This window comes from Sciurus vulgaris (assembly GCF_902686455.1).
Source record: "Sciurus vulgaris genome assembly, chromosome: 6".
Lineage (NCBI taxonomy): Eukaryota > Metazoa > Chordata > Mammalia > Rodentia > Sciuridae > Sciurus > Sciurus vulgaris.
In genome coordinates, this window is record NC_136466.1 from 132,226,109 (window position 1) to 132,239,985 (window position 13,877).

Here is a 13,877-nt window from a genome sequence, read left to right on the forward strand (position 1 = left end):
GATATTTATATTCCAAAGGATGAAGAATAAATCCTATGAAGATTCAAGGGTTCATCATTCAGTTTCAGATTTAGGTCTCCAGTGGTATGGGGCCTGCTAGACTATCCCTTCTGAAATAAAGGCAGAATGCAATGTTTATCTTCCACTATGCAAAAGTAAACACAAGATTTGGTAGTTTTCTTCAGGGTTTGGAGCAGCAGTTTTCATAACTGAGAGAATACTCTCTGAACCATACCAGGTGACAGGAAAAGTATCTGCAGCAGATACAGGTTTAGGCACAGGCTGCCGTGCTTCTTGGGCATATACCACAGTTGATCCTGTGACAGTCGAGGTATTAATGGTAGGAATAGTTGCTATATGGGGCTTATGGAATGTCCAAATTGGAGCACAGCTATGTCATCAGCACTAGAAGATTATATATCAGTCAAGAAAATCTGCTTTTGGGTGCTCTGGAGCTCTGAATGATGGGTAATAAATGACCATGGGGCCACAATAGTTTGTCAGTATTGTCAGATACACAAAGTCTAAAGTTGGGTAGAACCAGTGTCAATTAAATGGAAGTGAGGTATCCAGGTTGGAGCATGAGGAGAGACAGAGGGCATAAGCAAGTCCAATGAGAAGGTAGACTAGCCCCAATGGCACCCACCACTTCTTCCAGCTATAATAGTGCTTCTTCCAGCTCTCATATAGGTATATTAAAGATCTCAAATGACTAGCTGATGGAGGGGGAGCAGATCTGAGCTTGCTTTATGGATGGCAGCTGCACTGAAGCCAAATCGAAGAGAACCTTGGAAGGCAGTGGTGAGGAGAAATAATTCCAATGAGCAGAGGCTCAGGAGGTCTGCTTTGAGGAGAAGAAGTAACTCAGGTTATCATAGGCATAGACTCTTGGACAGTGGAAAATGGCTTGGTCAATTAGTCTGAGAAACAGAATGGAAAAACTGAAAATTTGAGGAAAGGGAGGTCTGGGAACGATGCCTGTGGATGCGTATTTGGGAAATGTGAAGTCTTTGTATTTCGTGTTAATGCTCACTCAGCAAGTTGACAGGGGATAGGTTAGTGTTGGGACAATGGGCACTGAAATGAGTAAACATGGTAGCATAGATGGAAGCTAGGAATGATGTCAATAGCACAAGTTTCTATTTGCCAAGTGTACTAGTTTCCTTGGTCTGAAATAACAAGGTGCCACAAATAAGGTGGCTTCAACAACAGAAATGTCACACAGTTCTAGGGGCTAGAAAACCCAAGTCATGGTGTTGGTAAGGTTGTTTTTTTCTGAAGGGTGTGAAGGAGAATCTGTTCCAAGCTTCACTCTCAGTTTCTGATTGTCTCAGGTATTCCTTGGCTCGTAGATGGTATACATCCTATGTCTTCATGTTGTCTTCTATGTATTTCTGTGTCTCTTCACAAGCTTTTCATTTTTATAAATGCAATGGTATGGTTATGCTGGATAAAGGATACACCTTATTCAAATATGACCTTATCTTAACTAATCTGCAGCAACCTGTTTTTTTTTTTTTTTTTTTAAATAAGCACATATTCTGAGATATTGGGGATTAGGACTTTAGCATATGAATTTTTTGGGAACCAAATTTAATCCACAACACGAAGGTAGATCAAGCATTTCTGCTGATGCTGAATTGTCAATACAGAAACCTGTGCTAATTTTCTGACAAAGCAAAATCACAAGGACCAGGGGAAAAGAGGAGAAGAGGGAAAGGGGAAATACTGGGGAACCATATTGAGCCAACCAACTTGTTTGTACTGCACACTTTATCCCTTAGAAATTACAGCAATTCGTTTCAACAGAAACAGACTTGTGTCTTTGGTATGGCTTGTCTTTTCTGCTTACAGAATCTCAGACTGCACTTTTCCCACATGGCTTACCAAGTGTTTGATCCCCTGGTACAGAATCCCACACAAATTGTGACAGACCAAGGTATTCATTCCTAGCAACACAGGTACAGGAGTGTGCACATTATCATGGGATCCACTGGTCATAGCACATCTGTATCATGAGAGGGATAGAAATGCCTGTTGAAGAGATAGTTGAAAGTGACAGTTCAGAAATGGTATTTTGATAGACTAGAGGGTCATCTTGCCAGACACAGTATACACTCCAAATGAACAAATTCAGCTAACTTATATGGATCTAGGAACAAAGCAGTAAAAAGTTGGAATTGGAATATCCTATTTCTACAACTCTGGGTTCTGTGGATTTATAGTTTCTGGTTCCTGAAGAGGGAAGACTTCTATAAGAGGACATAGAAAGAATCTCATTAATTATAAGATATTGTTTTCACCTGCACAGTTTGCCCCCATCATGACAAAGAACCAGAAGGCAAGAAGAGCCGTCACCATCTTGGCAAGGTTACCACTTAAGTTATCCATTCATGATAAATGGACTGAGAGGTCCTGAGGGCCTGCAAAGGGCATCGTGATCTTTAGCTTAGTCCCCTCTGAGATGAGGGTTTATGGTGTGCATTCAAGTAAGACACCAACACCAGAATGCACATTAGCTGATATGGTCAGAGACAATCAGATGGGAGGGTAAGCAAGGGAGACCATGAGTGTCAATCATGCTGCCAAGGTCAGCAGTAGTGTGGCAGTGGCTCTGGCTCTTCCCACTAACCATCCTTTTCTGATACAGTCTATTTCACATAATTTCCACCATAAAAGAAACATGCATTTTAATTAAATATGTTGTGTTATGCAATAGCCAAACTATGAAACCTGTGTAGATGTCCGTTAATGGAAGAATGGATAAAGAAAATGTTACATACATACACCATGGAGTTTTATTCAGCCATAAAGAAGAATGAAATTATGCCATTTGCAGGAAAAATGGATAGAACTTGGGAGCATTAGGTTGAGTGAGATAAGTTAACTCAGGAAGTCAAGGGTTGTATGTTTACTCTTATATGTGGAAGCTAGAGAAGATAAAGGAAAAGAAAGATGAAGGAGATTCATGAATATCAAAGGGACTGATAGAGCACAGGAAGGGGATCAGGGAGGGAAGTGGGGAGGGAAAGGGGAAATACTGGGGAATGATACTGACCAAATTATATTGTTATATCATGTGCATGTATGAATATGTAAACCAATCCCACTATTATGTATAATTAAAATGCACCAATAAAATATGGGAAAAACAAATAAAAAAGTCAAGATATTGCATGATACTTGTTGGCTTTCCAAAGAAACTGAATATCATATCCAGCACCTGGCAAAAAATTTTTTTGGATCCCCTAATGATAGCTTTCATAAAAAATATCTTCATGCTCCAACTCGGTTATCTGTCGACAGGGTCTCATTTTATATTTAACTTTGAAAATATATTTATAATCCTTTGAAAATATATTTACAGTAATCTAGACTCATTCTTCACACTTGTATCACTTTTCTCTTGCACAGCTGGATTTTATTTGATGCAAAAAAGGAAAATCAGGGCCGGGGATGTAGCTCAGTGGTAGGACATTTGCTTAGCATGTGCAAAGCTCTAGTTTCCACTCCTAGCACTGAAAGAAAAATCTGTTTTATGAAACATATCCCTAATAGGACAAATTTCAGTTCTTACTAAATGCTGATGAGAATTGAAAACTTTCCTTAGGTTCAATTGATCTGATGATTAAAAAGAATTTTCCACTGTCCAGCTCCTAGCTCCATATATTTGCAACCTGTTATCTCCTTTACTCCATAATTACTTCTGGTACCAAGTGACACCAGAGCATCAGGACTAATTCTTTGGCACTGCACCTTCAAGTCAGAATGTCCAGTCACAGCGCTGGGCATATCACACAGCAGAAGTTGTATGTTTCTTAAAACCATTTCTACACTGGTATATTTAGCAATAACTAGCCTCTACATAGAAGTGAGTAAAGAATACAAAATATATTGTAATAAGTTCCCACTAAATGTATCCTTAACTCATCTCCTTTTAGCATGTCATCTGACGTGGGAAAGTGTGATGAAAGAGAATTGGGAGTAGGAATAATTGATAGTATTAAATAATTTCAGTTAAAATAGCTTATTTTAGCAAAATTTATAGAGATCCATGGCAAATGAATATATTGCTAGCTCTTCTAGGATTTTACAGTGCACCTGTACAAGTCAGGAACTGTACATTCCCTTCCCTTGAAACTTGTTGTCTTCTGAGGTACAAAGGAGGTGTTTGCTTGGAAATGTACAAAGGATGTATTATGTCAGAGGAGCATCTGCTTTTGTTTCAAAGACTAAGGATAAAAAGGTTGCCTATTGATAGTGTGGAGTACTGAGGTGGATATTTCATATAGCCAAGAATTCTTGTCATATTCTGATACCTTCCTACACTTAGGGAAGTTTGCATATTATGGATCTGATTTTCTACACTAAGGTCAGAACTCAGCCTCCCTTGCAGCTAGTAGTGCATCGTGTGACCTAGGCTTTCTCTGACCGACACACCCTAGTGAGACTGCTTTAGAGGTGAGTAAAGCATGCTCCCAATTTGCTTTTGTAGGTGGCAGCAAGATGTGCAAGGGTAAGTACCCAATCACAGGTAATGTCAGAGATGGAGGCAGCAGTAGATGCAGAGGCTTTGAGTCTCTGGCGTTTCATGTTCGTGGAAAAGGCACTACTGGTATCCATTTCAGGCCAATTTATTGTTTGTTTTTTGGTGTTCCCAGCTTTGTGTCTGTTTCTTCAACAATCTCAAGTAGTACATAATAATCTCGAAGAGATTATAATTCTGGCTGAACTAGCCAGACTAGTTTTTGTTGTTTGCAACAAGATTTGTACATGGTATCTTAACATACAAAAAGTGCTCACCCAATCTTACAATAAAAGGAAAACAAATTGAATTAAAACTTTTTGCCATTTTTCATCTATCAGATTGGCCAAGATCCAAAAGTTGCTGTGTAGCCGTTGCCATGAGAAAACAGGTCCTCTCATTGTTGACAAAAATGCAAACTAAAACAATTTTGAAGAAAGATAATGTGGCATTATTGTTCAAAGTTTAAAACACAAATATCTTTTAACAAAACAAAATTTTATGACTGTATTCTACCTATACATTCCTATGAACCACTGAATAAATGTACAATGATTTAATTTTTGAATTATTTTTAAGTGGAAAGTATCAAAATCAGTGTAATGCTGTCAATTGGTAACTGGTAAGTACGTGGTGGAACATTCACAGAAAGGAGTAATATTTATCTGTTTCAAGGGAAAAACTCGCTATAGGAATCAGTAGACATATTGTTAAAGTAGAAAAGCTAGAAGTAGGCCAGTGAGCAAGAATGCCACCATCTGTAGGAAAGGAATAGGCAAACAGAAATGTTTGCAAAGATTTAGAATGTTTCTGGAGAAAGGCAGTAATTTATAATGTTCATCTCTGGTGAGTGAAGCTGGGTGGAGGACACTTTAGGATATGGTCACTTTTCAATGAATATAGGTTTGTAGCTTTTGAATTTCTTTCATTCATCTGTGCAACACATAACTATGTAAGGACAGCTGTGTTGCTGGATACTGAGGTGCATGGGACATGAACATTAACCAGATACTGGCTCAGCCTTCAGGGAGCTAAATGGTAGAGATGAAACTGATGATTATAGCATCATGTGTTAAGAGGTGGGTGTATGAGTCAGCTTTCTGTCACTGTGACAAATACTTGAAATAAATTAACTTAGAGGGAAAAAAAGTTTATTTAGGCTCATGGTTTTAGTCCACAGTCACTTGGCCCTATTGCTTTTGGGCCTGTGGTGGCATAGTACTTTATGGCTGGAGTGCATGGTAGTAGAATCTACTCATCTCATGGCAGCCTGGAAGCAAAGGGGGAGAAACCTGGGGACAGGATCCCCATAGACCCTTCAAGGGAAAATCCCCAGTGGTCTAACTTCTTTTCCACTAGGCTCCACCTACTGAGTGTTCCACCATCACCCAATAGTGCCACAGGCTGGGGAACAAGCCGGCAGCACAAGAGCATGATGTAGACATTCCAGAACCAAGTGATAGCACTGGGATAAGGATGTACACAAGATGCTGTGGAAGTCAGAGAGGAAGCTCTTGAGGGACAGTCTGAGAAGCTTCCTGGAGAAAAAGCCACACAGAAATTGAACTGGAAATTAGGGAGCAGAGCTATAGGCAAAGCTGTTCTGAACATTAGAAGAGGAGGAAGATGGGCGTGGGGTAGGTAGGAGGAAGAAAGGAAGAGAATTAGAGGGAAAGTCAATAAGGCGTACAAGACCTTACTTTGCGAGATACAAAAGCTGACTTTGGGGGAACTTCAAGTATTTCTGAGTAAGTATAGATCGGATTGGGGAAAATGTTGCAAGGTAAGTTAAAGAATTACTTAAAGATATTATCCTTACAGTAAAAGTGAGTCCTTAAACCTAGAAGGTCGGCGAATTCTGTGTAGAAATATACAGTAGGCGGTCATTGCCATCAAGCCCGACAGCATGCAGCAGGGCCTATGGGCGAGATCATCAAGCGCTTTGAGCAGAAGGGGTTCTGACTGGCAGCCATGAAGTTCCTTCGGGCCTCTGAGGACCATCTGAAGCAGCACTACATTGACCTAAAAGATTGACCCTTCTTCCCAAGGCTGGTGAAGCACATGAACTCAGGTCCAGGGGGTGGCTGTGGTCTGGGAGGGGCTGAACGTGGTGAAGACAGGCTGAATGATGCTTGGGGAGACTGAACCCAGCAGATCTGAAACCAGGGACCATTCGAGGGGACTTCTGCATTCAAGTTGGTAGGAACATCTTTCATGATAGTGATTCTATAAAAAGTGCTGAAAAAGAAAGAGATCAGCCTATGGTTTAAGCCTGGAGAACTGGTTGACTACAAGTCTTGTGCTCATGACGGGGTCTATGAATAGAGATGGTCAAAGCAGGGTCCCCTTCAGCACAGCCAGAGGAGTCCTTGGACACAGCTGTTCATTACACTGACTTGGAAACGATAGTGTATATCATAGGGTAGATCATTCTTTTCTAAAGCATATTTACCAATAAAGCCTTTGGAACTGGGGAAAAGAAAAAGAAATATACAGTAGGAATTTTAAAGCACAGGGCAAGGCTTCATATTTAAACTAAGGCCCCAAAGAAAGTCTTGGAATCAATAGAAATGTATTCAGCTGTCAATAACAACAACAACAACAAAAATCCACACAGTGCTGTACTAATAGTTATTATCATTTTATTTTTGATTTTTTTGGTACTGGGATTGAACTCAGGAGCACTCAACCACTGAGCCACACCCCCAACCCTATTTTGTATTTTATTTAGACACAAGGTCTCACTGAGTTGCTTAGCACCTCACTTTTGCTGAGACTGACTTTGAACTCGGGATCCTCCTGCCTCAGTCTCCAGAGCCGCTGGGATTTATATTTACATAGGCCTGGAATAGGCATCACAGTGTTTTTGTAGTAACTCAGTGATATTGCCAAGGTATCAGGATTCTTTTTGCTTTTATCTCTGTATTCCTGGAGAAGTTCTGGTTTGTCACCAAATGAACACACAGTTGCCACTGCCAATGCTGGTATCATGGCTTAAATTCAGGGCCTAAAGAGGAGGCGAAGGGGATGGGGAAGGGTCTTTTCTAGTTGAGGCTTTTTTGCTTTCTAGATGAGGAAACTCCTCTACAGATTTGCTCTTATATCTCATTAGCTATGCTTCCCCTTTCCATGCACCACTGTTAAGGGAATCAGATTACACTTCTTGGTATAGACAAGTTATGATTTATTGCTTGGTATAGACAAGTTATGATTTATTGCATTCTTTCCATACCCATTCCTGATCCTGTCCAAATACAGAACAATTTTATGACAGTCGAACTAGAACCACATCTGTTGGGCAATTCTGTGTTAGTTTTCTGTTGCCATGTAACAAATGACCAAAAACTTACTGGCTTAAAACAGGACAAATCTGTGGCCTGACAAATTTCCAGATCCAGACCGGGTTTTGAGGTGTTCTGCTCAAGATCTCACAAGGCCACAAACAAGGTATCAGCAAGGCTGTAATCTTGTTTGATCCTGTGGGACCTCTTCTGAGTTCACTGGTTGGAAGAAATCAATTCTTTGTGGGTTGAGGACTGAAGCTCAGGTCCTGGAGGTTGACCCTTTGCAATTCACAGTGAGGCTGTTTACTCCTTCCAGATGAGCACAGGAGAAATCATTCCCTTCACTTGACTACATGGGAATCTCACAAATGTAACTTATTCAAGGGAATAACTACCTCTTCCACAGACCTGCCCACACTCCAGGGGAGAAATTTACACAAGGTGTGTGTACTGGAGGTAGACATTTTTGGGGGTAGAAATTTGCCTGGACTTCTATTTGTAGTTTTGTTTTTTTGTTTGTTTCTTCTCTATTAATGGTCGCCACAAATTTTCATCTTTATTTTAGTACTTTATATGATACTTACTATCTGACATGTTTCTTTTTCCAATAATTTTCTAAAAAATCAATTATTTTAACTAAGAGTTCTTTGTTCTATCATTTCCATATCTTCGTAGGACCCTGACAGATAGTTTTCATTTGATGACAACTTACATATTAAGAGGGGAAAAAATAAAGATTTTTATGGTATTATTTTGCAAAAATAACAAAAATTTTATTTAAAATTTTCCTCTACTAATTTTCTAGTAAGTAAAAAATAGTGCACGCCAAGAATATTATTTCTAGAACCATTTGCAGATACTAAAAAGAATCATATCCTACTTGAGAAAGAAGGTACAATCACACAAGTTGAATAACAATTAAATATTTAAATTGGAGTTCAAACCAACAATAAAGCTCAAGTCGTAAAGCTGCAAATTATTAATTGTCCCATTAATCCTACAGACAGCATGAGTTCAGAAGAGAGGGCTTGGATTATTTTTTGTGGTGACACAAACTATGCCAAAACTTAGTGGTTTAAGACAACAACAATTTTATCATATCACACACTATCTTGTGGGTCAGGAGTTTGGGCAGGGTTTAGCTGGGCAATTCTTCTGCTCCAAGGAGCATCAATAGGGTCACTGTGCACGGTTTAACTGGGGACTGGCCTTTTCTGAGGGCTTCAAGAAGGGTCCCTCACAAACCCAGGAACTTCCTGCTTTTTGGCATCTGCCTGACTGCCTGGCATTTTGTCATGTAGAACTGTTAAAAAATAAAAATGGAGGCCACAGTTTGTGTATACGCTTATGCCAACCGCCCATCACCCTATAACCAATACTTAAGGTATCCAGATTTCTCTGAAGTGTAGGTTCTAACCACAATCAAAACTTAAGCTTTTCTTTCCCTCAGTATGATAAAATCAAACCCATCAGCTCCAGACGAATAAGCTTATATAGCTCTTCAAGTGCTAAAAGGAATGTACTTCATAGTAGCCAATCACAACAGAGATCAGCATACTTCCTCGGTGATTTTATAAGCAATGCTATGGCTCTTGTGATCCCAGCTTCTTCAGACTTGGTTTGAAAGCTCCCAGTTCACACACTTTTCTTTTGTACCTTTTTTACCTTTTTAACTTCATTTGCTCATTTCTTTTTTGCTTCATTTACACAAACTGTTCTTTTGTATGCACAATAAACTCTCATTTCTTTTTTACTTCATCTGGTTTTATTTTGAAGTTTATCGTGTCAGAAGTGAGAGCTGAACAACACCCTGAGGAGCCCCAAGACTGGGGAGTGTAGCCACATGTCAATAATGATAGAACCCACTGCACTCCCTGCTTTCTTGCTAACCACAAAAAATCTCTCTCAGGTGGGAGCTCTCTGCATTTTGAGCTCTTCAGCTTTGTTGTGCATACCTGTGCTTTGTTGAAGCTTCATGGTAAGTCATCCTTTGTCCACAAGGGGGAAATAGCTGTTTTTACCTGGGTTTCTGGACAATAGTAGAATGATCAGTTTCCCTGTATAGATACAGTCATTTTAGGGCATTGAAGGCAAAGATAGATTCCACCTGTTACATGACCCCTTCCCTACTTTCCTCTAAAACCCCTGCTTCCTACTTGTACATGGATCAGAGTTTTTATGATCCTCAAAGAGATCAAACCAAATTTACAGAGGAATTTAAAAATTTTCTGGGAGCTTATATTAGTCTGCTTCTTGACTATGACAAAATGTCTGACATAAGCTACTTGTAAAGAAAAAGATACTCCCAGTTTTGGAGGCTCAAAATTCAAAATCATCTAGAAGCAAAGGGTCACACCTCAAACTTGAGCAGATAGGAAGATGGGACCAACCTCAGGCTTTTATAACAATCTTCTCGTGAGAAGCCAAGGAGTTGCATATGAATTACTTTACAAGAGCACATCCACAATGACCTAACTTCCTTCCACTAGTCCCTGCCTCCTAAAGGTTCCACCACGTCTCAATGGTGCCACCCTGAAGTGCCAAACTTTCGACACAAGAACCTTTGGGGTACTCAATATCCAAACCACAGCAGAGTCTCTAATCCATGTCTCCTGATTTGTACCAAATTGTCCATATGATTGGTACTAGAAATGCTTGAAAATGACCACAAAAAGCCTGTTGGGATATTCCAACTAAGATGGCTTATTTTGTGTTTGTGTAGTACAGGGGATTGAACCCAGGGTCTTGGGAATGCCAGGCCAGTGCACTACCACTGAACTAGCTTCCAACTAGATGTCCTGGTGATCCTGTCAAGCATACCTCTAAAGTGGATAAGATGGACTAGAAAAATGAACCAACAATGATTGAATCTATTCCTATTCTCCATGAGAACAGATTAGGCCATAACCCAACCTTGAGGAAAGGAAAAAAAAAAAAGAATTACTCTTCTATGGACTACTGAATCTGCCTTTAGGAAAATTTTAAACTATATTCCTGCCTTAAAGGCCAAGATGAAGTGGTTTTATTTGTCCATTTTGTTAATGGACTACAGATAGAAATAAATAGCTTATACTCCGTTATAAAGAAGAATAAAATTATGGCATTTGCAGGTAAATGGATGCAGTTGGAGAATATCATGCTAAGTGACATAAGCCAATCTCCAAAAACCAAAGGCCAAATGATCTCTCTGATAGGCAGATGATGATACATAACGGGAGGGAGGTAAGAAATGAGGAAGGATGGATTGTATAGAGGAAAATGAGGGGTGGGGAGACGATGGGGGAAGGAAAAACAACAGAATGAGACAAGCATCATTACCCTGTGTACATGTATGATTACACAAATGGTGTGACTTTACTTCGTGTACAACCAGAAAAACAACAGTTGTACCCCATTTGTGTACAATGAATCAAAATAAATAAATTAAAAAAAGAAATAAATAGCTTACTAAAGAAGCATAAATTAGAATAGGAAGTAACTCCCTTAACAGAATAGAATTGCAACATTTAGAACACTTTGAAAGGAAATTAAGAGAAAAATAGGAAACATCAGGAAAACAAACTAATGACCCTTCAGTTACAACACTTGGGGGGACCTTGACTAACTTTTAAAAATGTACTCCCAGTTTTGCCCCCATTGATAAAAATGACTGCCTGTGATTACTGGAAGCAGGAGCGGCACTGGAAAAAAGACTGTCCCTTGCTAAATGAGAGTAAACTGGGACAACCTCCATATCCTTTTGACAATTCTCAATATTGCGCAGGCCACAAGGAATTGCCTGATAAGCTACTTCTAATGATTTTTTTTTTAAATCAATGAGGAGACAGGAAACTTAAAATAAATGGAGAAATTTTACTTCGTTAGTAGACACTAGGGCAAATCTTTTTACTGTAAACATTATGTTAAGGACTCCCTTGGCATAATGAAAATATCTTGGTAGTGAGAATTTCAAATCAAGTTCAAGGGTTTTCTTATCAGAACTCATAAATATACTTTTGGCCCTTTCCCTGAGTATTGCTTCTTCCTATTATGTGACACTGGCCCTGTGACTTTCCTGGGTAGACATCTGTTATTGTAATAGGAAACTAGATAAAATTATCTTCTGGACAAACGACCTGAGATTCATCAGACACTAATGTTGACGGTCCTAAGGAAATATTCAATTCCATTAAAATGTAGATATACACTTTTCTGACATTTCTGGCACTCAACAGCCTTCTTGTTCTACAGATGTGGGAAAGATCTGAAATATCAAACCCATTAAAATTCTGATTGACCATTTAAACTGCTTCCTAAATTATCTCAACACCTTTGACATCTGAAGTAATATAGGGATTCATACTGATAAAAGAGGACTTAATAAGTCCGGGATTAATTCTTCCATGTATTATTTCTTGCTGCACTCCTATCTTCCTGTCAATAAACTCTGGGGAGAGGGATAGAGTTTTGTACAGGTCCTGAGAATTATAAATAAAATTGTAGTACCAAGACTTCCAGTGGCACCAAATCAAAACGGTACCCACTGAATCCAAGTGGTTCACAATAGTAGACGTCCTTTACTTCTTTTTTTTTTTTTTTTTTAGCATTTCTGGAGACAAAGATATCAGCATTTGTTAGCTTTTGATTAAAAAATCAACAATGTACTTGGGCAATAATGCCTCAGGAATTAACAGATGCTTTTGGACTGTTTACAAGTTTTACACTGGGACTAGGGCACTGCGATTTCCCAGAAATTCTATTTGGACTCAATGTGAAGGTGATTTACTTCTTTGTTCCTCATCAAACAAGGACTCAGAAGTGGACTCAATGTGTCTAGTACAACAATTGGTTTATTGGCACTGGAAGGCCTGTTGAGATAAGCTCTAATTCTCACAAGACAAGGTGTATTATCTAGGTCATGACTTATTTGCAAAAAAAGACTTTCTGTCTTCAGAAAAAACAAATACTATACAAAACTATCCCAGACTTGTGACTTAAAGGCAACTCAGAGGATTCCTTGGATTTGCAGTATATCGCAAGTCCTGGGTTCACTATTTTCCTCTTTATCAACCTTTCTACTCTGTGAGATAACTAAAAGTAACACTCAGGAATCTCTACAGAAGCAAACCACGAGAAAGTCCTTCCAGAACTTATATGGGCATTGCACAGTCCTCCTGTGTTAGGGCTCTCCAATTATTCCAAACCCTGTATACTGTCTATGAATGACACAACCAGACTGTGGGAGAACTTATTCAAAAATGCTGAGGGAAAAATCATTTCTTTACAGTTGGAGAAGTTAAAGACCAGATACAGATATCTCACCAGATCATAAAGGCACAATCAATTGATCTGTTTAGTCAAATCTTGGCTTTGGGGACATTGGCTTCATAGTCTGTCTCAAATCCTTGGTATTATCTCCCCATTAGTCACGTTGATAAAATTCCTGTGCATTATGTTCTCTTAAGAATTGTAAATGATTGTCAGCATTCATTGTCCCTTAAAATGAACTCTAAAAGGCCCTGAACAACAGAAACTACATGAATTTGAATATTTGGAAGAACCTGTTGAAATTCTGGTTTGCAATCGTTAGATGATCATGAAAAGAAAAACATAGAATGAGAGAAATGCTTAAGACCTGGTCACAGTCTGAGTTCAGCTGAATGACCAAAAGGGAGGGGAGATTGTCAAAGTAAAATAAAAATGGAGGGCACAGTTTCAATATACCTAAGGCTAACCAACCACAGCTGCATAACAGAAAATTAAGCTATCCTGATTTCTCTGAAATGCAAGCTCTCAACAAATAAACTTAAGCTTTTCTTCCTTGTCTGAATGACATAGACAAACAAGCTTATACAGCTTTATTCACCCTAAAACGAATTTAAGTTTTTCATAGCAATTACAATAGAGATCAATGTACTTCCTTATTTATGCTTTATAAATTTCACTGCAACCTTGAGAGCCAAACTTCTTTGGGTTTGAAGTCTCCCAGTTCACCGACTATTCTTTTGTAAGCACAGTAAATTTTTACCTTTCTTTTTTACTTGATCTGATTTTATTTTCAGAAGGCCTTCCATATACTTTGGACTTTT

General features: G+C 39.0%; 1 pseudogene across 1 annotated transcript; it reads left to right on the top strand.

Moving 5' to 3' along the window:
• Positions 1 to 4,546: 4,546 nt before the first annotated feature.
• On the top strand, positions 4,547 to 6,967 carry LOC306664356 (putative nucleoside diphosphate kinase; annotated as a pseudogene). The gene is made up of 2 exons: positions 4,547 to 4,615; positions 6,405 to 6,967. The product of its transcript is annotated as a putative nucleoside diphosphate kinase (transcript).
• Positions 6,968 to 13,877: the final 6,910 nt, after the last annotated feature.